The sequence below is a fragment of the Phyllostomus hastatus genome, unplaced genomic scaffold (genome assembly GCF_019186645.2).
Source record: "Phyllostomus hastatus isolate PE091 unplaced genomic scaffold, TTU_PhHast_1.1 phas_scaffold_193, whole genome shotgun sequence".
NCBI lineage: Eukaryota > Metazoa > Chordata > Mammalia > Chiroptera > Phyllostomidae > Phyllostomus > Phyllostomus hastatus.
In genome coordinates, this window is record NW_025334015.1 from 4,033,195 (window position 1) to 4,054,854 (window position 21,660).

A 21,660-nucleotide genomic window follows, 5' to 3' on the forward strand; every position below is an offset into this window, starting at 1 on the left:
CTATTTATTCCTGTTGGCAAGAAAATGAGAGCAATGTTTTATCTGTCTAGACAATTTCACACACAGAAAACACTGAAAATCAATTCAATAGGTCCTCAACGTCTTAAAAAAAATCATCTTCTGATTTCTCCTTTGCTAGAGGGTTTATAGCAAATTACACAGATAACCACTGCTATGTTTCTCCCCTCCCACTTTCACCCAGTTGGGTCTGCACCCCCACACTTTAGGGTGTATAAACAAGCACAGTAGCTGACCTTCATTTGTCCTCACAGGTGGTGGCTCTCAAAATGGATGAAATTAGTGAAGGGTTTTCTGGGCCACATCCCTTACCCTTAGAGGGTAAAAGAAAAGAAACAGTGGCCCACAATTAATAACCACTCACCCTGGGGAAGACACTGGGCTGAGGACTGCCAGAGAGAGACTCTGCTTTTGTATACTAGGAGCTTGGAGTATAGCTGGGCATGGGACAAGATCCCAGACAACAATGCACAACTGCTGATCAAAGGTAATCCTCAACCAGAGTGCATAGCCTCAGGCAGATGCTCTGGAGAGGTTCAAAGGACAAAACCCTGCCTTGTCAACAAACCACCTCTCAGGCACAGGAGAAGAGAGAGCCATGGTTCACACACACAGCCCATGGATAGCCATGGCACAAAAGAAGTATGGTCAGGACCTCTGACACACGAATTGTGCCCTGAAAGATTGAGAGTCAGGAGTGGGCACCCCAGGTAAGATCAGGAGTAGCTTCATAGGGAAGGTGATTCTAGGCATGGGCCTGAGGGATGGGGGAGGACAGGATGGGAAATCTGCAGGAAATAGGACTGGGGTTGTCTGGGCTTAGTCAGACAAGAAAGCCCCCTTGCAGCTACCTTGGGGAGAGTGGGAGGCCAAGTTTGAAACATTTCTGGAGGGGCTGAGGTAGTGTGCTGCTGGGTAAGAGCCTGGAAGGCTGGGGGGAACCGTGGCTCCCCCAATTATTGGTTTAGTCTCCCCAGCCTCAGGTTTTCCATTCATTACCTGAACACTGATCCCAATCCACCTTAGTAATGTGAAGGAACTCAGGCCACGGTAGCTTCCCAGAGCATGCGTGGTCCCCAGGAACAGGGGAATCTGACTCTGCTCCTCCCCTGGGAACTGCCCAGCTGGTACCACAGCCTTCCAGAGTTACTCTGATGTCCCTGGGGAGAGACCAGGCCTGGGCCTCTGCAGAGAAGCCCTGCTCCTTTCCCTTCCTAAACAAAAGGTATGTGAGCTCAGCTCTGGGCCCACTCTCAGAGAAACCCACCACAAGATGAAATGGGAGCTCATGAAAAGCAACAGACTTGGGGCCTGTACACCCACTCCTGCCTCCTGCCTAGGCCCCTCTCGCTCCCACTCTTTTCCCCATTTGCTAAAGTATTTCCATGGGGATCCCTTTGAAAAGACTCAAGTCACAGCCATTAATGTCTTTGTTAATAATTTAAGATCATGTAAGAAAACATACAGCTCAGCCCCAGCATCCAAAGGGCAGGCACCTTATTGTTTGCCCCAACAGGGCAGTAGAGACAGCACAATTCAGTCTGTGAGACTGCTGTTTTCCTTCATTATCCCTGTTTGCAAGTCTCTCAAGGGAGACTGAGGTAGAGAAGAGCCCACAGGGCTCATGAAAACAAGAGCAGAGCGGTGGGAAGAAGTAGCAAAACCTCCAGCCAGACTGACTGGTACAGCCCTCCTGCTCCCTGCCCAGTCTCTGGCACTGAAATGTGCCTCAAGTGTTGCCCAGAGTGGTCCGTTTCAGTCCTGCTCAGATAGTCACTGTGTACCCCAAGGAAGAAAATACCTACCAAGAAGGGCTCCTGATAGCTAGTAAGGCTTGAAAATTAAAAACAAAAACAACAAACACAAAATAAACGAGCCTAGCAGCCATGCTGCCTTTCAGGGAGAAGCCTGCATTACATTCCCTGCTCCCTGCAGTGCTGCCCACCTGCCTGCCTGCCCTCCTGTTCTCTGAGCCAGTCCTTTTGCAGGAGTTCCTGAAATCCTATTTTAGTCAGTAAGAGCGAGGCTTTCCATGTCTAATTGGAGCTGCACAGCTGTATCCTCATTAGCATTATCACAGACCAATCACAGCAGTTCCATTCTGATAAATCAGGACAGTGTGTTTTGAACCAATCAAACAATAAAGATTTGGAGTCCTTATTTGCATGAGGATGGACCAATCATGAACCAGGAACAGAACCTCTCTCTATATAAGTCAGTTCCCCCCTGCTCAGAGATCTCATGTTCCCTTTCCACCGAAGATTGTGCTTTGCAGCTGGCTCACCAGAGACACCTTGTGGAACCAGAGGGAACAGAGCTGCCTTTCTCTGTGGCCCAGAGAGGACCAGAGTGGAACCCAGCTGCCCAGGTGGAGGGGTCCAAGCTGTAACATAGGCTGGGCTGCCTCACGCCATGACCACTCCTCAGCTGTATTGTTCTGCATTGTCCTGTGTTATCATCACTGAGCTGTAACACTGTTGAGCTGGCTGCCACTGATCTGTTCCACAGCTGTGCCTGCTCTGTAACAGTACAATATCCCAGTGGAACTGTCCATACTGAATAAAAGTCTCCTCCTCCATGGCACCCCAAATTGAGGATTCCTGTTGGCATTGAATGGTGCCAATGACCACAGCTTGATACCAGGGTACTTTGGTCAGTTGTCAGCCACACAGGGCCTGGCATGTGGCTGGCATTGCATTGGTGGTCACGCCTGTAGAAACAAACCATTGTCCTGCACTGAGTAGTTTCAGGTAACCCTTCCCAGAGGAAAGCTTCCCTCCCTCCCTGCCTGCTTGCTGTACAGGGGTCTGGCCCTGAGCAAAGCTGCTCACCTGTTTTAAATTGTGTTACTTCTGCTCAGGGGCCCACACAGTTCAATTGTTACTTCTCTGGACACAATTCACATGCAGATGAATGCCTCCACAGGGTTATTGTTGTATTTTAACTAGTGGTTAGCAATTTCAATAATTGTTTCTGTGTTTCAAGTGGCTGATTGTTCCCAGTCTCTTGAGTAAATGACAACCATCTGTGTCCTTCAGGCACTCAGCTGGCGGAGCCACCGGTGTGGCTGTGCCCTAAAAATCAGGCTACCTAGAAAGGTGGAATGGCCCCTTGTCAACTCGTCTCTGAGGAGTTAATCAGAGGCCAAGTGGCGGTGTCAGGGTCACTTCGTCCACAGAAGGCTGGTATTTCCTGGCAAAAAGGCACTTGGTCAGTAACTGCTGTAACAATAACCACGACTTACGATTGCCACCTCTATGATTTCCACTCTCCATGGAAACATGAGGTTTGCAGTTGGATTACCTGTTTCTCATTTTCAGTGCTATCCTGCCTCTTTGAGCTTCAGTTTCCTCATCTATAACCTGAATTCAAAAGTATTTTTAAGGCTGTCATGAAACTTACTACAGAGAACACTTATGAAAATGCTGATGTGGCACCTGCCACACTGAGGAGTCCTGTCTTCCTGGACTTTCAAAATATGCTTGGGAATAAACAGTTCATATTTACCCCTGAGAATTTCCCCAAATGGGAAAAAGAAAGTCAAGCCTGCAGTCCAGTGCCCACAGACAGGACAAGCCAAGTGCCCTCATTGAACAGCATGCCACAGTGGAGAGGCATTCACAGTGGACAAAGCACAGTAAAGGGAAGGAAAGTTACAGCCACAGAGCTTTGTTATCAGCATGGAGCTCTCCCTGTGCAGTTCTCACAGTGACAGGCCCTGGTTCCCCCCACAAACCCTCCTGACCAACTACATTCATCTAAGTCTTAGTCAAAACCAGTGAATGGCCCAAGGGTGCATAATGAGTAACTGCTTGAGACCACCCAATCCCTTTTCTAGGCATATTGCTTGTTCCAGAAATCTTTCCAAACTTCAGTTTCAGCACTTATGCAGCTCTTGCTTGTCAGGTACCTGAGTATTTATTGTCCCCATTTCTGTTGAAAGCCCCGTGGGCAGGTACAATTCCTCCATTGGCCGTGTGTCCCCACAGCTCTCCTCAGTGTGTGGCTTGGAATCCAGGTCTATTTACTAAATGTATGTGTTTATAGTGGGTGAAAACTGCGCTTAGTCTGTGTGAGTGTGGTATGTATGCGTACATACATGTCTCTGTGTGTGCTAGGTGTGTGTGGTAGGTGGTATGTGTCTATGTGTGTAGTTTTGTGTGTCTGTGTGTGTGGTACGTGAACACCTCTCCCTCTTCCATTGTAGAATGCTGCTCAGTGTGGGCACTTGGCTTGTTGCATCTGTGTGCACTGGATTGCACTGTGTGTGCATCATGTGTCAGGGTGTGTGGTGTGCAGTGTGTGTGCATGTGTTATGAGCAAAGAAAAGGAAATGAGGAGTGATGAGGCAGAGTGAGCTTCTCTGAATCCAGGGCATATGCTTCCATAGAGATAGCGTTCGTATTGCTCCACAGCTGTTGATATTTGGAAGCACTAGGAGCTGGTCTCCTGCACCCACACTTCTCTCTTCATTTGCCTTTGACTCCCCCTTTGATGATGGCCACACTCTAGACATAGACCTGACCCTTCACTCTCTCACCTTGTCCATCTGGCTATTATTTGTTTGAAAAGAGCCAAGCTCTTGATAAAATAAGAGTATCTCCATCACCCACCATGCCAGCAATGTTTTCTAAGCAGCAATTTGCTCTATGAAAGCTTCTTGGAGGAAGAAGATATGAGAAACTTATAAGGGGTAGAGCTTGCCAGTAAAACACACTCACATGCACTCCCACTTAATGACCTTGCCTGTCCTTCAGAGAACAACAAATACTCACTGCTTGGCTGGACTCATTCTTCAGCATCAGGGCAATGTCTCTGGGTGATGAAATAGTTTCCAAATAATTCTACAAAATCTTTTCCATAATAGCTGTTTCCCCTGAGAAAAAGGAATTAGTGAGCTGTGAGACAATGTACCCCCTCACTGCCATTTCAAGATATGAAAGATTAGAATACAGTCCATACAGGGCAGGTGTTTGAGAAATAGAAACTCCTTCTTTCAATCACTTGGGATGAGAGGCTGAGCAACTTGCGAGCCCAGGACTGAGCCGTTGTCTGTCACTGACCCACCTGACAGCCACAGTGTCAGGGCAGGGGGCCTCTTGAGGACAATTATGATTGTTGCCATATTTTTAATTGTATTTATTGATTGATTTTTGTAGAAAGATGAAAGGAGAGATTTGTTGGTCCACTTTTCTATGCATTCATTGATGGATTCCTGTGTGCACCCTGACTGGGGATCAAACCCACAACCTTGGTGTTTGGGGATGACGCTCTAACCAAATGAGCTACCTGGCCAGGGCACCATATTTTTATTTATAATGGAGCACTGTGGTAATAGCTTTGTATTCCTTGTTTAATTCACTCTTGGAACATTATATGTGAAATATGTATAATTAAACACTTTCCACAAGAAAGGAAGCAAATTTACAGTGACTGAGTAACTCTACAGGGTGATAGAGCTATACATAGAGAGGAGAGGACTCAAGGATCTAATGCTATGTGCTAGAGTGCCAGGGCCTGGGCATAGCTCATAGTTCCTGGCAAGTGTTCACATGGAAGGAAGGAGGGAGGGAAGGCAGGCAGGCAAGACACTTGGAAAGGGACAGGCTGCTTAACTGCAGGTCTTTGATCAGAGACAGTGGTTCCTCCTAGAGTAGCCAGCCTAGGTTCCAGGGCTCCCCATTGTGACCTGGCCACACCTACACTGCCAGTAAGGGGGTCTGGGACCTGCTGACTGGCTCCACAGAGTTTCTCTCTGAACCATAACACTGCTGGCCTCACCTCAGAAAAGGGATGTTGAAGCCTGACTGCTCAAGTCTCCATGTGGGAGCATGCCTGCGGACTCTGAGCCACCAACCCCAACCTAGTGAGCCACATTCCTGGCTCCAGCCCAGCCTCTGCCCAGAGGAAGGCTGCCACTGGACATGCAGAAGGTGTAGGGGCCACTGGGCTCTAGCATAGGGAGAAGAGATTAGTCTTCTAAGTAATCAAACCAGAAGGGCCAGAGGGGAACAAAACTTTCTTCAACTGTGGGGTTTTCCTGGGAGCAGGGAAAGCAAATGCCACTTTGTATGTTGACAAAACTTTAATTTGTGTTTTTGATGACCTGGTTATAAGAGTGGAAAAGCACTTTGTGTTTCCGATGCAACTCCACTGAAAGGGTAACAGTGCCAAGAGCCTGCTGCCCACCAAACACAGAGCTGGACAAAGGTCCTCTGGTCCCTTTCTGGGGCCAGTGGATGATCACAAGGAACAGAGCTAGAACTCCTAATGTTTCATGAGACAAGAGTCAACTGATATTTGGGGGCCCTCCCACATTTAAAGCACCATGTGAGGGGCTGGTGGTAGAATATAAACAAGTCCTTACCACTACATCCCATTATAAGCTAGTGACAGAGAATGGCACAAAACAAGTAATTCAATATGTAATGACTAGTAGATAGATTTGGGCCCAGACTATGCTCTTCAGGCTATTCTGAGGATAGAACTGTCTTAGCAATCAGAAGTCACAGATTCCAAATTCCTATATCTGGGTCATCTAGAGTCTTGGAGGACAGATTCCTCAAGGATGTCTACCTGGGAGCAAAGGCCATTCTCCAACCCACCAGCCTGACCTCCCCCTGACTTATACATCCATTCTTTAGTAGGCTCAAGCATTAAGGGATCCCCATTGCCTCCTAGACTCTTCTCCAGCCTTCTCTCACCATCGGACAGTTATCTCCTTGGTTATCCAGCTAAATTAACCAATGAGGCAAAGCTGACTATGCTTTCTGTAGAACATGTGGCTTACTACCAAGGATGGAGCAGGGAGGATCTTGAGATAGCTCCAAATATATGTCACATGCATCTGCTGGTTCCCAGGGCACATGATTCCAGGAATCCCTGCAGAGAGTGAGTTCCTTCCCTGTTCACGGTGTGTGGCGGTAACATTCGCTGCAGCAGGAGAGGCAGGCCAAGCAAACCCAGCTATTGGCAAGTTTCCATCCAGGGAGTTGGTTCTTATGAGCTCATCTGTGATGTTCTATACAGAGAAGCAAGTGAACAGGTCTCCTGAAAGCATTGAAAGAGGTGTAAGAACTGAGAGATTCAGCAGAAAGACCAAAATTGGAATATGACCAGTTCTCCTTCCCTCTCATGTTGATTCTCTTTCCACGGCAGTTGGGATTCCTTTAAGACATGCTAGAACTCCTGGGTTTCAAAGTGCTTTTCAAATTGGTGAAGATAAAAAAATGCAAACTGGAGGTAGAAGAATGGAAAGAGAAGAATCAAAAAGAGAGCCCAGAGGGAAAAAAGCATATAAAGTAAAAGAAAAAAAAGAGATAAATAAGTAAAGCTAGCAGTGAAGAAAAATTAAAAAATAGAGATAAAGATAAAAAGCAAAGGCAGGAGGAATCTGAGAAAAGAAAGGAAAAATGATAAAAAAGAGGTATGAGAGGGTGGGGACATGAGGACAAAAATAAGAGAAGAGACACAAGAATGTCTCCAATAAGACAAAGGAGAAAAACAAAAGTGCAAAAGAAATAAAATCTTAAGAGGTGGAGAAAAATTACATAATCAAGAGAGTCTGCAGAAGAAAAGGGGCCTCAAGGCTGAGGTCTGGGAGAGCACACAGCCTGCGAACAGGCGTGGCTGTGGGTGGCAGCAGTGGAGGCTCTTTTGGGCTCAGAGGGAGCTAGTCTGGCAATGTCCCACCCCACCCCCACTCTCAACTCATCTCCAGGATCCTGTGGCTCAGTTAGTTAGAGTGGGATCTGGTGGACACTGGACTGTACCCTGACCCAGGTCCACTGCACCCCTAGGCTTCCTGCCTCCTGGAGGCTTGGCCATTTTTCCCCAGCTTTAATTGACATATGAGTACAGTGTTGTATAAGTTTAAGGGTGCAACAGGTTGATTTCATACATTTATATTTTACAAAATAATTACCACTGTAATGTTAGCTAATACTTTCATCACGTCCCTTAATTACCATTTCTTTTTTGTGATAAGAACACTTAAGACCTACTCAACAACCTTCAAGTATATAGTGTAACATTATTAGCATTATGCTATACAATTGATTCCAGAACTTACTTATCTTATAACTGGAAGTTTGTATCATTTGACCAAAATCTTCCATTTACCCCACCCCCAGTATCTGGTATATGCCACTCTACTCTCTGTTTCTACAAGTTCAACTTTTTTAGATTTCACATGTAAGTGATAGTATGCAGTACTTGTCTTCTCTGTCTTACTTATTCCATTTAGCATGAAGCCTTCAAGAATATCCATTCAATCACTCTCATATATATATACACACACGTACATGTACACATATACATATACATCACACCATCTGTCTTTCTCTGGGAGCGAGAACTCAGCCTCATCAATTTGAATTGCACTTGCATGTCTCTGACTGCTCCGCTAAGAGGCAAGTGGAAGGCTGAGGCCATGGGCCTGTGTGCAAGGCCTGGTCAATGCTCAGGGAGGGGCAGGAGAAGTTTTTCCCAGCAGGAGCTTGCTTTCATTTTCTTCATTAGATTCTTCTAAGGCCAAGTTCTCAGCAGCACTGTGAAATCCTGAGCATCAGACTGATACTGTTCTTGGACCATGGACCAGTGGAGATCTTGGTGGCTTAGAAGAGGCTCCAGGGACAAGGAGGTAATATGGGGGTACTTCAGGAATATTTGCTCCAGCCAGCCTGGTCTGAAAAGGGGGAGACCAGCCTTAATACTAGTGCAAAAGTGGCCACAAGCATGAGAGAGGGCAGGATCTTCATCAGCTCAGTCAGTCACCTGTGCCAAGTCCTCTCTGAACAGTCTAGTGTTTTCCTCGTTGTCATCCTGCTTTTCAAAAAGTTGTAGTTCAAGAATGCAAAATGATGTAGGATTACCTGATGATGAGGTTCTACAGACCAGGGACTTCCAAAGGTCATCAGACCCAGAGTCCTGCCTCCACCCAGACCCCAGACCCTGAACCCAGGAGATAAAGAAAACAGAAAAATGTAGTTCAAGGAATTATGGAAGACAGGAACTCTCAAATAAGCTCTATCTCTTGGCTGAAAGCAGATGACTTCATCCCTATCCAATAAGAACCAGTGCTAGAGTCATAGAATCATGGATGTTCGACCTGAAAGGAACCCCAGAGAAAAGCTCCCCCTGGATATGGAGTCAGAAGATCCTCATTCAAGCCTATGTCCCACTTCTGCAGTTAGGGAACTTCGTAGGCTTCTCTGGCTGAGCCTCAGTGTCTTCACCTAGAAAGTAGGGATGGCAGTGTTTGTCCCCGCAGGCATGTCGTAAGTACATGCCCTGTTCAAACAGGACCCCTGGTGCAGTGGGTGATTGGTGCTCAGAAGTTTTGGTCCCACAGTCCATAAAAAAGCTAATAACTCTGTGGTCATATGATTCTCATGAAGGTGACCTTACGTAACTTTGGACAGTCAGGAGGGAACAGTTCTTCATTTATGATGCTCTGTGAGAGACCATCCCTCTGTTACATGCAGAGAATGGTGACTCCTCCAGCTAAAGGCTTCTTCTCCCCTCTCTCCTCAGTGACTCAAGCAGTGGAGGAGGAATAATGGAATCAGCCCCATGGCTTCCTTACTGTGTATTCGATGGTGGCACCTCCAGATCCCAGAGGGTACTTTCCAGAGTAACTCACACTGTCACAGGGAAACCACACATCGTATACACAGTGTATATACACACATTGTATATACAAACATCATATACATCATCTGCCCCACCTTGAGCTGATCCCAGCCACCAGCCCCAGGGTGAAGCCTCCCTTCCTTAGTCACTTTCTGTCTTCAACAAAGCCCTTGGAGAGTGACTGATTCCTTAACTACTGGACAGATGTATGTCTTGATGCATTTGTCTAGATCCCATAGAAGATAATAGCTTAGGTAAAAATTATTTACTATGTTTGGTGACCAAACTTCAGCAAAAGTTAGGAGGGTACAGATGAGCCTTGGGTAGGAGTTTTTATTTCCAGAGGTTTAAAAGATACCGGGACTCATTTTGGGTCCCTATGTGCTTGCCTCTCAGGAAGGATTCTCCTTGTGGCTAAAAACAGACTCTCCAGGGAATTCTCAGATTCACAGCAGAAGACTTACCACCATAGAGAAAGTGAAGCTGATTCTTAGGCATCAAGTTAAAAAAAAAAAAAAAGCTCTGTAGAAGGCCTCTGACTGGCTCTGGTTTTAAAAATATGCTCCTCCTCCTTGGACAGGGAGGCAGGAGGTATTACATGGCAACTCCTATTCTAATCAGGTTAATATAGTGGTACAGAAAGAACCATTCCCCAAAGGGTGAGGGGGGATTTGTATTCTAGATAGAAAAATAACTAAATATCTACAATGACACATTAAATTATTTCAGAAACAAACTCAGGAAGAATGTTTGGCATTTACATCAGGTCAGCTTCTCTCATATTTTTTTTGTTTTGTCTGTTCTTTCCCTTGCTCAATTTCAATTGTAGAAACCCAGGCTCCCTGTGCATTTGCTAAGTCTTGGCCTTAGAACTGGTTGCAGAAGAAAGAAGCGAACTGACACTTCAAAGATACTCATGAACACCCCCTTTCTGTCTTCTTTGTAGTATTAACTTCTACTTGACCATGACACACTAGGGTTATTTGATACTGATCCCTGAGTTTCCCTTTATTTTTATTCTAAACACTCTATCTTAAGTAGCTCATCCAAGTCAATTAATTCTATTATCACCATATGTAGCTATAACAAAAATTATCTCCAGTCTGGATCCTTTTCCTGAGTGCCATGTTTAAATGTCCAACTGCCTTCTTGCTGTCTTTTTGCAGATGTCTCAAAGACACCCCTAAGACAACATGCCTCCAACTGAGTTCACAGTCTTTCTCCGCCCACTTTCTAGTGTACCCTCGTTCATTTGCTCCTAGGAAGTAATATGACTTCCATCTCACTACAGCATCCAGATGCCTAGAACTCATCCTTGACTTCTTCTCCCTCTCCCGTATTCAACCTTTTACTTCTTATACACCTTTGAGACTATCCATTTCTCTTCACCTCCACCGTGATTTTTGTCCAGGATAACCACCATCATCATCTCTGTGAGCTGCTTCAATCTACTCATTTGTTCTAATGGCCAAATATTGATCAACAGCTGGAGTGACCACTTCAAAATCCAAATATAGTCATAATGCCCATGACTTAGAGCAATAAATCCTCTACGTGACCCCCTGAAGAAGCAGGTGGGATTTTGGGGCCTCATGAACATCCAGCTGCAACTGATGCCAACAGAACTGCAGATACCAGTTTCAGCACTAAGGTCAGCAGAAAAGCCTGAGGCATAGAGATGCTAGTCCACCCCCCCACCCCCATTACCCATTCCCTTTAACCCCAGCCTGGACACTTACTGGAAAAAAGAGTGCTCATTTCTTTGGAGTACCTATCACTCAGATCAATAGTACATATTAAAGTTTATTTATTTTTTAATAGCTTAAGTGTCTTGCTTGTAGTTAAGCTTGTTAACACTATATAATAAAATATACATAAAATAACTGCAGTTTGGGGTTAGATTTAAGAGAAAAACATTCATTAATAAGGAATATTCCAATGTGAATATACCAGAAATTTCTCTAAGCTGTCTGATGAGAACTGTTTCTGAATATTACTTTACTTTAGAAGGTACTGCCAAACATTTGAATTACACTCACAATTTTTAAAAATAAGCCCTAATTTTTAAAAATTCTGTATTCAAACTAAAACAACTTCAACAGAACTTCTCTTTCTAGAAACAATAATAAATGAAACAAGGCATTTTGTACAATGTAGTTCTGAACAAACCACAGTAAAAATAAACATACACTTAACTTCCACCTCCTCAAAACAAAGGCTACATTGTTCCTCAGGTTTGGAAACAAGGCAAAGGACTGTCTGTAGGCAACGCTGGGAAGGGGGTGGCCAAAACAAAGCTCTAGCTGTTGAACATGGACTCCTGAAAAACACAGTTGTACCTCCACACTTGTCATTAATTTGTTCCGGAACTCGTGAGGAGTGATGAAACTGACGAGTACTGAACTGTTCACAAGCTACGGCTAATCGCAACTTCTGTTTCTTTGCGAGAGGGGCACTGAGTGATGAGCAATTGCTCAGTGCTGAAACATCTTTTCTCCTCAAAATGCAAGGAGTACAGGGTATGGCAAGTTCTGAAGCCGATGAGTACCGAGGTATGACTGTAATTTGGAAGACCAAACCAAAGGATCCCAATCTGTGTGTTGTAACTGATATAAAAGTGAAGTGGCTCCTGCCAAGTAAAAGTGCTGCAGGGCCTGGCCAGCCCCAGCCCCACCTGCTCTGTGCTACCAAGCACACCTCAATTCTCCTGCTCCAAGGGAGACTTCCTTTTTTTAGAGGTTCAGTGTCCAGGGGGCTCTTGGTGTGAATAAAGCGAGCACGGACTCCCTGTGGGCATTTTATGACTTGGAGTCAAAGGGTATTTCTGACACTGAGAGGCAGAGTCTATGTGTCAGACAGCCCATCACCAGTTTGTAGACGTGGAACCACAGACCTTTGTATGCCATCATAATCAGGTCTAATGTTCATCCTGAGATGTAATTCCTACTCTGTGCCTCGGAACAGTCCCTGTATTTAACGACAGTACCTCCACATAAAACAACCCACTGTTATAATGTATGTGGTCACAAAACATTAATGAGCTTCTGTAGGTCAAGTTAAGTGTTTTTAACCATAATCGTGGTGCATGAAATTCACAGTCAGCATCTCCAAGATCAAAGAAATTTGCACAGTACAAGTAACTTAAAATACACATGTACCCATATACGAGTACACTTGTCACATGTACTTCTTATAGAACTGTGCTGGGGGCTCCGTTTGTTCAGTGCCACTGGGGCCATATTTTGCTAAACTCTGCTCTGGGTTTTTTTTTTCTTTCCAAAATTTATCACAGTAGGGCACAGCTCTTTATTGACTGAGCAGGAAAGAAAGATAGGCTTGTAGCAACCAGAAAGTGTTAAGGTCTTACAAACTGTATTAAATGGATCTGCAGAAACTTGTAAGTGTTCTCAGGATGCAAAGGCAGAATGAAACGTGATATCACAGCAGTTGCAGAAAGTAGGACAGCAGCCATGTCTTGAGGTTGAAGCCAGCACCTAGATATGCAGCAAAGCTTCAGGACCTGTGCCTAGGGGCCCTGTCCCATGTCATCACATAATCTGATCATGTGTGGATTTTATAAAAGACTCATATTCTTCTGCTAGTTTGGTACTGAGGATTTGTTCATACTCCTCCCAAGTTTTACCTTCGTAGTCTCTCAAGAGATGCTCACCTATAACTCCAACTTGTGGAAGAATAAAGGTGTGTCCTTCTTCGTCCAGAAGGAACCTGGAGAACTCAGTGCTGTGAGTGCTATGAGGAATGAGGCTGACCTTCAGAAGCACAAGCTTCAATTCTGATAAAGGACAACTTCTAAATTTCTCCACCTCTGACAACTCCTACACTCTTGCCTCATGGCTCGCTGCAAAGGGGCAGGCTGCTGCAGAGTCAGTGACAGAGGCTACATCTGAAGCAGCAGAGCAGCCCAGTATCCAGGGGCCTGAAGTCCCAAGTGGGGCAAAGCAGAGGGGCGCTGTGCCCTCCACTTCAGGAACCTGGGCTCAGCAGCACGGCCTTGAACTCCATGGGCTGCTTCAACAGCACCCAGCATGCCATGCCGCTGACCCACCAGGGACCTGGGGAAGATTCGGTTACAATTGTGGCCCAACCTCAGGCTCCTCAGCAAAGCTCCCAAGCCAAGCTGGCTTCAATCCAACAGTACGTATTAAATTTTAAGCAGGCTGCCAGGTTGGCAGCAAAGCCCATAGAGGCTCAGGGCACTGATATGAGATTAAAAAAGCTCCCCGTTTAGAAGCCAGTGAGCTCCCAGAGGTCAATCAGTCATAAACTGAAAATCTGGGAAGCTCTGGTCCATCCTTCAGTGTGCCCATGTGTTGAGAGCAGGATGGAGGCGTGTGAACACTTGAATGTGAAGCAGAGGTTTGTGGATGATTAAAAGATACCCACCTTGAAATGTTTCTATTTGAGGCTAAAGTGCCATCTTAGCAGGTATCACTTGAGACTTCAACAGGTTAGGAGGGCACGTCATTAAGAAAAGGGACACTGGAACCTAATTGTATGGCTAAACCCTGGCCTCTCACAATTAGCTGCAGAACTGTGGGCAAATTGCTCAATCTGTGCCTCAATTTCTTGATCTGCACAATGAGAACACTCATGACCATGCCTCTTCCTAAGCATAATTTAAGGACTTATTACTTCCTACCTGGCACAGTTGGAGATATATATATATATATATATATATATATATATATATATAGAGAGAGAGAGAGAGAGAGAGAGAGAGAGAGACAGAGAGAGAGACAGAGAGACAGAGAGACAGAGAGAGACAGAGAGAGAGACAGAGACAGAGAATTGCAGTAAAAATACAGGTTTTGAGTCAGACAGAAATGAGTTAGAATCACAGCCCCATCCTTTACTATTTGTGTTAGCCTGAGCAACTTGCTTAATTTTTTCAAATATGTCACTTGCAAATGTAGATAAAAATCATTCCAAGTTTCCCAGGGAGGCTTAGAAATGTAAATGTATATGAAGTTCTGTGCTTGGCATGAAGCAGACATTTAATAAATAGAAGCATGGCTGTCAAAAGCCCTGGATGCTATCCCCAAGCAGGTTCAATCTAGGAAGAAAGGTAAAGTAGACAATAAAAAGATGTAATAAATCTAAAAATATGTAGCATGTCTTATGAGAGGGAAGCTCGAGTATTTAGGGTGTTAGAGTAGAGAGAGCAGTTGAGGTGGTAGGTGGGGGCATTGACATCAGGCTTTCAAAGAGGTAGAGCTCCTGGATGGCAAAGAGAGCTATTAGCTGGGGGCAGTGAGCACCTGCACTCCCCAGCTGCTCCCCTGCTGTGGTCCCACAAACCTTACACTTGAGCACAGCCATCCTTTCCTGAGTGAGCTCAGCAACCCCAAACTCTCTGCCACCGCTTCCTCCAGGCAGCCACCACCAGTCCACTGGAGCTGGAGCCTAGATCAAACCTTCTCAGCCTGTGACATATGAAAATGTTGCTGGAAGAAATTCCAGGTGGTAGAAATTGTGTGGGTAAAGTCATGAAGCCAGGCAGGCCATCATGGGCCAGTGATGAGGAATCCCGAGGAATTGAGGTATCTGGAAGGAATATCGGGATATTAATGAGATAGTTACACAACAGAATACTACTCAACTGTAGAAAAGAAGAAAATTTTACTCCTTGTAATAACATGGATGGACCTGGAGAACATTATGCTAAGTTAAATAAGCCAGTCAGAGAAAGACAAATATTATATAATCTCATGTATACCCAGAATATAATGAACAAACTGAACTAACAAGCAAAATACAGACTCATAGATGGAGAGCAGGTTGACAGCCGAGAGGAAGGGGAAGGTTATGGGGTGGAGGGGTTGAGCAAAAACAAAAAAGGACTCATGGACAACAGTGTACTCATTGCTCAGGGAGGGGAGTAAAGGGGACTAAATCATAATGGAAAAAGTACAATAAAAATAAATGAACAAACAGTATTAGTAAGTAACATTTATCAAGCATTTGGTTTGCACCAGGTCCTTTTCCAAGTGTTTTATATGTATTGCCTCAGTTAATCCTGTGAAAACTGTGAGGTACAACAATCATTTCCATCTTATAGTGAAAGAAATGGAGGTGCAGAGTACGCTAGTGCGTAGTGGATCTGGGATTCCACCCAGGGCGGCCTTGCTCCTAGCACACCGGAGTCCCACCTATACTGCCTGGAGATGGTGGCAGATAGGAGGGCTCTGAAGGGCAATAGGCAGTAGGAAGCTAAACAAGTGTCAACCTGACATGTTCAGGCAAAGGTCCTCAGAGTACAGAGGAATCAAAAGGGCCAGAAACGGAGACCAGCTAACAGGATGGATGCCCTTAAAGGGAACCTAGGAGGAGCAGGGCAGGGGGAAAGAGAGGGACAGAGAAAATAAGCATGTGACTGTATTCCGCTGTTTGCAACAGGTCAACTGCTGCCTGAGAAGTAGTTTTAAGAATGTGTCAGGCCACCCCTTGGCCCCAGCGCTGGAAAGATCAGCTTCTGGGGCCATGAAAGCCCACTGCGAGTGGCTGAGTTGGTTATCTCTGAAAGTGAAGGCACTGAGCAGTGCCTTCTCAGAGGGACGAGAGCACAGTTACAGCTCTGGACTTTATCTGCACATCTCCTTGGTGTGTAAACACCTGTTCGTTAGCTCTTAGGAAAGTAGTCATGGAAATGAGGCAATGAGGGGGAGGAACCTCCTAAAGTTGGCCATGCTTTCCAGTAGCTGTAGTTTCCCAGGATGTCTGGGAGCTTCAGGCTCACGCACCCCCAGCATCGCCCTTCTTCTCTGAGCTGATGGCCACCCCAAATGCCCTAAATTACTCTAGCTGTGCAGGAAAGACCACTACAGCCACACTGTCACGAGGCAAGAGAAAGACTCCAACATCATTTTTTCCAGCCTGGAAGCCTGTTTGGTGGAATTTCATCTGAGCCTTCCCAGGCAGAAGAGTGTTTACTCTCTATTTTAAAGTCCACTGTGGAGCATCAAGCCAAGACAGTAGCCTCCAGGACTGTTAGGCTTCAGCTTCAAATTGATCACCCAATGCCAGCCGCCCCGCACCACACAGACTTTGGCTGCTGGCTGACATGAACAGATGCTACATACTCACGGATCTCATTAGTCTCATCCGTCAGTGCTTCAGCTCTGGTTCTGGGGCGCCCCTTGGTCTTTACTGGTGGGGGGCACGTCTCTTGCCTCACCGTGAGAGCGCACGTCTGGAACAGGACAACGACTGCCTCTGGGTAAAATGAGAAGAGAAGAAGTCTCTGAGAATCCCGTAATAGTAACAGAGACTATACTCACTTCTTACCTAGAAAAGCAAAGAAGTGGTCCCTTAAGTTGGAAGAGGATAAAGAAACGGATTATAGAAATTCAAAGAAGCATTGGAAGAGGCAAGAGAACAACAACAGTGAGAACATCTTGGATCTAGAACCAACAGCTGTCACACATCAGAGTGCAAAGAAAAAAAAGAGGAAAAACAAAGCCACATGTGATGTAGTAAATGGTGGTGAAGAGACCAAAAAACATCACCAAAGAAAAAGGAGAAATGTGTATATAGGAAACAGAAAAAGAATCCCAAGTCTTCTAAAGCACAGACAGTAAAAGAGTGGACAGTCCAGAAATGCAGTCCCCCAGAATTTCTCCTGCTAGAAACAGCCTTGTTAAAGCCAAAAGGAAAGGTGGCACAGACATTCCTGCAAAAGATAGTCCCAGTTCCTCCTCAGAGTCTGATTCTTGTCATGAATCAACCAGCAATGGTCTCAGCAACGTCATCTTGGAAGTCAGAAAGTCCTCAGAGAAGATATCAACTGGATTATCAAAGGAAAGGCCCTCTATGAAAAACACAACTGCACACAAAACAGCCACAAAAACTGGCTTTAACTCTATCCCCTTCGAGGACAACACAGCCAGAACATCATCTTCTAGTTCAGTCTTTAGTTCAGAGTCAGAGGATGCATGCATGATTCCAAACAACCCCCTGCACGATGCTGCAGTCCTCTCAAAGACAGCAGGCCTGTGTGCAGGAAGAGGTTGTCCAGGTCTGGAGCCATCATGACAGACTCCAAATGCTACAGGACGGAAACACAGTGAGTCAAAGGGTGGCAGATTGGCTCCTGGTCCTCCTCCCAGGGTGACTGCCCATCAGTTTGAAAAGAGGTTGGGGTAGAGGAGAGGACCTGCTTTCTCATAAGGAAGTTAGGGGTTGGGGTATGCGGGGGAGAGGTGGAGGGTGAGGGCTTGCTATTCCCTGTGTTTTAAATTGAAATATTGAATATCAGAAGCAGCCACATTTAAATGAAGTGCTAACAATCTCATCTACTATTATCCAGAATCCAGTAGAAACACACAAGAAGGACTACAGTTTTTTTTACCCCTGTTAACAGCTGCCCCCCAAGTTGGAGAAAAGATTGCATTTAAGCTTTGGGAACTAACATCCAACTATTCTCCTGATGTCTCTGACTACAAGGAAGGAAAAATATTAAGCCACAATCCAGAGACCCAGCAAGTAGATATAGAAATTCTTTCATTGTTACCCACCATGAAAGAACCTGGGACATTTGATTTGGTTTTTCTCAATGAAAATGGTACTGAGGTAGTGGGGTAAGCTGTGACACAGGAGAAAAGGATCACTGTCTTTCGGAGAGAGTTGATTGACCCAAGACTAATTGTTGAATCTTCAAATACCACATCAAGTACAGAGCTTGCCTGAGTATGACATCTCCACCTCATAGTTTATAAATGCCTTGTTTGTGAAAGTGACTATAACCTAAACTTTAAAAAAAAATCTGCAAGTCATATGCATTTTTTGTTATCTTCACTTTATTGCATAGGACAAAATATCTACCTCATTATTTAAAATACATGGGTGTGTATTCTAGACCTTTTTCTCAGGTTTAATTTTAGTAACAAAAATTTAAAACATGACATTCCCCATAGGCATTGTTATATACTGATATGTATGGTTTCTTGTCTTTTTTATTTTATTTTTTGACCATCAAGTAGCCATTGTCAGAAGCACTTTGTAGATACCAAGAACAAGAAAGTGCTGCATATCTTGTCTCAGTAAAATTTGAGTAACACTGTGAAGCATGAAAGCATGTTACTTGACCTTATTTTTTACATTTAAGTTGTTCTATTAAATGTGGAACATTTTACAAAATTCAAGTATTTTATAGTTGTAACTGTCAAGAAGTAACAAATAGTGGGGTTTGTTGCAGGCAATGAATAAAAAAATCCTTTGACATATTTCTCAACTTTAAAGTGAAGGTTTCATAGGGTCCCGTGTAGAGCAGTGAATGTGAGACCTGGGGTGTATGCCTGGGGAAGAAGTCCTATTTCACCTCGTGGGAGGATTAACTGTGAGTTCCAACCAGGGATGTGTTATCTTGCTAGAAGATCTCAAGCACCTGGCTGCAGGTGCTGGAGTGAGGACCTTGAACAGAAACTTCCTTTCCTGTTATTATTCAGCATGAAGCTAAAATGACTAAATATATACTGTGAGAATTGCTGTCTTTTAAGAAATGATTGAATCCCTCCTTTAGCTTTGCATTTTTAAATACAATTATATTGAACTAAAAAAATAATGTCTATATAAAGATAAGCCAGATTATTTTTACCATAGTATCACATTCATTGTAAGTAGTTTTTTTTCTTTTTGTCTACATTAACTTCCTTTGCCTGTAACCTATTAAAAATATAGTACAGATAGAAGAAGAACCACAATTTACTAGTTGGGTAACTTCTTAAGCCTCCATAAGACTCTCGAGCCTCAGTTTTTCTCATTTGTCACATAGGAACAATGACTTGTTCTATAATTTTCAAGGCCCATAACAAATTTGCAAGTCTAAATAAGACACAATTGGTGTATGGGAGGATAATTAGACAGCCAGAATAGCAGATGGCAGATGATAAATTCCAAATACTGGCCCTAAACACAGACAGTAAAAAAAGAGAGACAACAGATGAGGGCATGAGGGCGGGGACCTTGTGCTGAGTGAGGACAAGGGTTTGGACTGAGAACAATGAGGAGTCGGCTTTGGCAAAGGAACTACGTGCTCAGAATCCATGAGGATGGCATGTAAGGTGAAGAACTGCCCCTCAGTACTTGGGTGGTTCAGCAAATTCTGTGCCAAGATGAAGATTTAAAGAGAAAGGAGGATCTCACTGTTCTTTTAGAGATGGATCACCAGCTCAATTTACTCCTGTGAAGGGTTGTGGAACAGACCAGTGATAATTCTTCCCTACTCCGTGAAGGAATGAGAGCAGAGAAAGAATGGTTATCCAGTCATTTTGTTACCAGAGACAATCAGAGCACTGGAGAGTCTCCTCCATTGTCAAAGATGGTATAGGGAGAGGTTCTTACACTGAGCACCCAAAAGCTAGAAAGATGAATAGGCCCCAAAGGTGCCAAAAGCTAAAAGGATAATTGTATAAGGAGAAAAAAGCCCTCCATTCCCTATCTCTGTGAGAACCCTGGGCTCAAGCAGGAAGCTTGAGATAGTCTCTGAGAAGGGAGCCCTCCATTCTACCAGGTTGTGCAGCACCTGAGCAAAGGTTTTACCTGCCTCATGACTTTGGCTTTTGTAGCAGCAGGCAGCTGAACCTGCATTTCTTTTGTTTGGTTACAATTTTTCCCTAGATATTTACTGAAATTTATAACAACAGGTGCACAAAAAGATTTGCACACTAGTGTTTAGAGAAGCTTTATTCTCAATAGCCTCTAACGGGAAACAACCAAATATTCATCAATAGGTGAATAAATAAATAAAATATGGTGCATCCAAACAATGTGATAGTATTCAACAATAAAAAGGAAAAACAAAGGAGACATATACCCAAAGGAAATGAAAACAAGATATCAAAGAGATACATGCAGCATTATTCACAATAGTCAAGATATAGAAACAACCTAAGTGTCCATCAGTGGAAGCATAGATAAAAAAAGATGTCATCTTTATATACAAAGGAATGTTATTCAGCCATGAGAAAGAAGGAAGTCTTGCCATTTGTGACAATATAGATGAAACTTCGTGAAATTATGCTAAGTGAAATAAGCCAGACATAGAAAGATAAATACTGTATCACATCATTATATGTAGAATCTAAAAGAGCTGAACTTATAAAAACAGAGAGTAGAATGGTGGTTTTCAGGTGCTGGGTATGGGGAGTAAAAGAGATGTCATTTAAGGGTACCAGCTTACCAGTAGTGAATAAATAAGTGTTGGAGATCTAATACACAGTGTAGTGGTTATAGACAATAGTGTTTTATTATAAATAACGAACTTACTAAGAAACTAGATCTTAATTATTCCCACTGTTATCATTGGTGTTTAACTAGGTATCAATAGGAAAGAGAGCAAGGAAAACTACACATGGAGTTGAATAAAATGGGAAAACAAACATGTGTGCTTGCTCAGCCATGAAATTACAGCTTCACACCCCAGGGGACAACAGCAGTGTGATCTGCCAAGAGGAATTAATACTCCTCCCTCCCGCCTCTGCTACCAGCTTGTCAGGCAGGAGCATGGGCAGGCAGGCACATGCACAATAGACATCAAAATGGCACAGGGGGAGGTGCTGGACCATAGAGGCCTGTCAGTCTAATCTAGAATGGGGAAAGAAGGGCCTGCCTGGGAGGTGGGCCCATCCAAGCCATTCAGAAGTCTGGACAGTTGATTAGTTTCTTTGCAAAGTTTCCTGGTTCATCCCAAATTCAAGCTAATATAACACCAGGGGAACAAAGACTTTCTCTTTTTTTCCTCAACAGTTAATGCACTCCCCAGTCTGGTCCTGTGTTCTCTTGTCTGGAATCTCATGACCATGTGGTTTTAGCTGCTACTGGAGCTGTAGCATATAGAGTGAGCTCCAAAAGGACTAAGCTCTCTGGCAACCACACAGATTCCATCACTGGAGAAGCTAAGAACAAACTAAGCTCCCTGGTTGGGGACTGAGAGTGCTTAGCAGCCACCTGCAGGCTCCAAGGGACTGTCCTTTAATATGAAGCAGAAACTCT

General features: G+C 44.3%; 2 pseudogenes; one reads left to right on the plus strand and one right to left on the minus strand.

Annotated features, from left to right (window-relative positions):
* Positions 1-13,145: 13,145 nt before the first annotated feature.
* LOC123832512 lies at positions 13,146-13,704 on the minus strand (annotated as a pseudogene).
* LOC123832514 lies at positions 13,703-18,357 on the plus strand (annotated as a pseudogene).
* Positions 18,358-21,660: the final 3,303 nt, after the last annotated feature.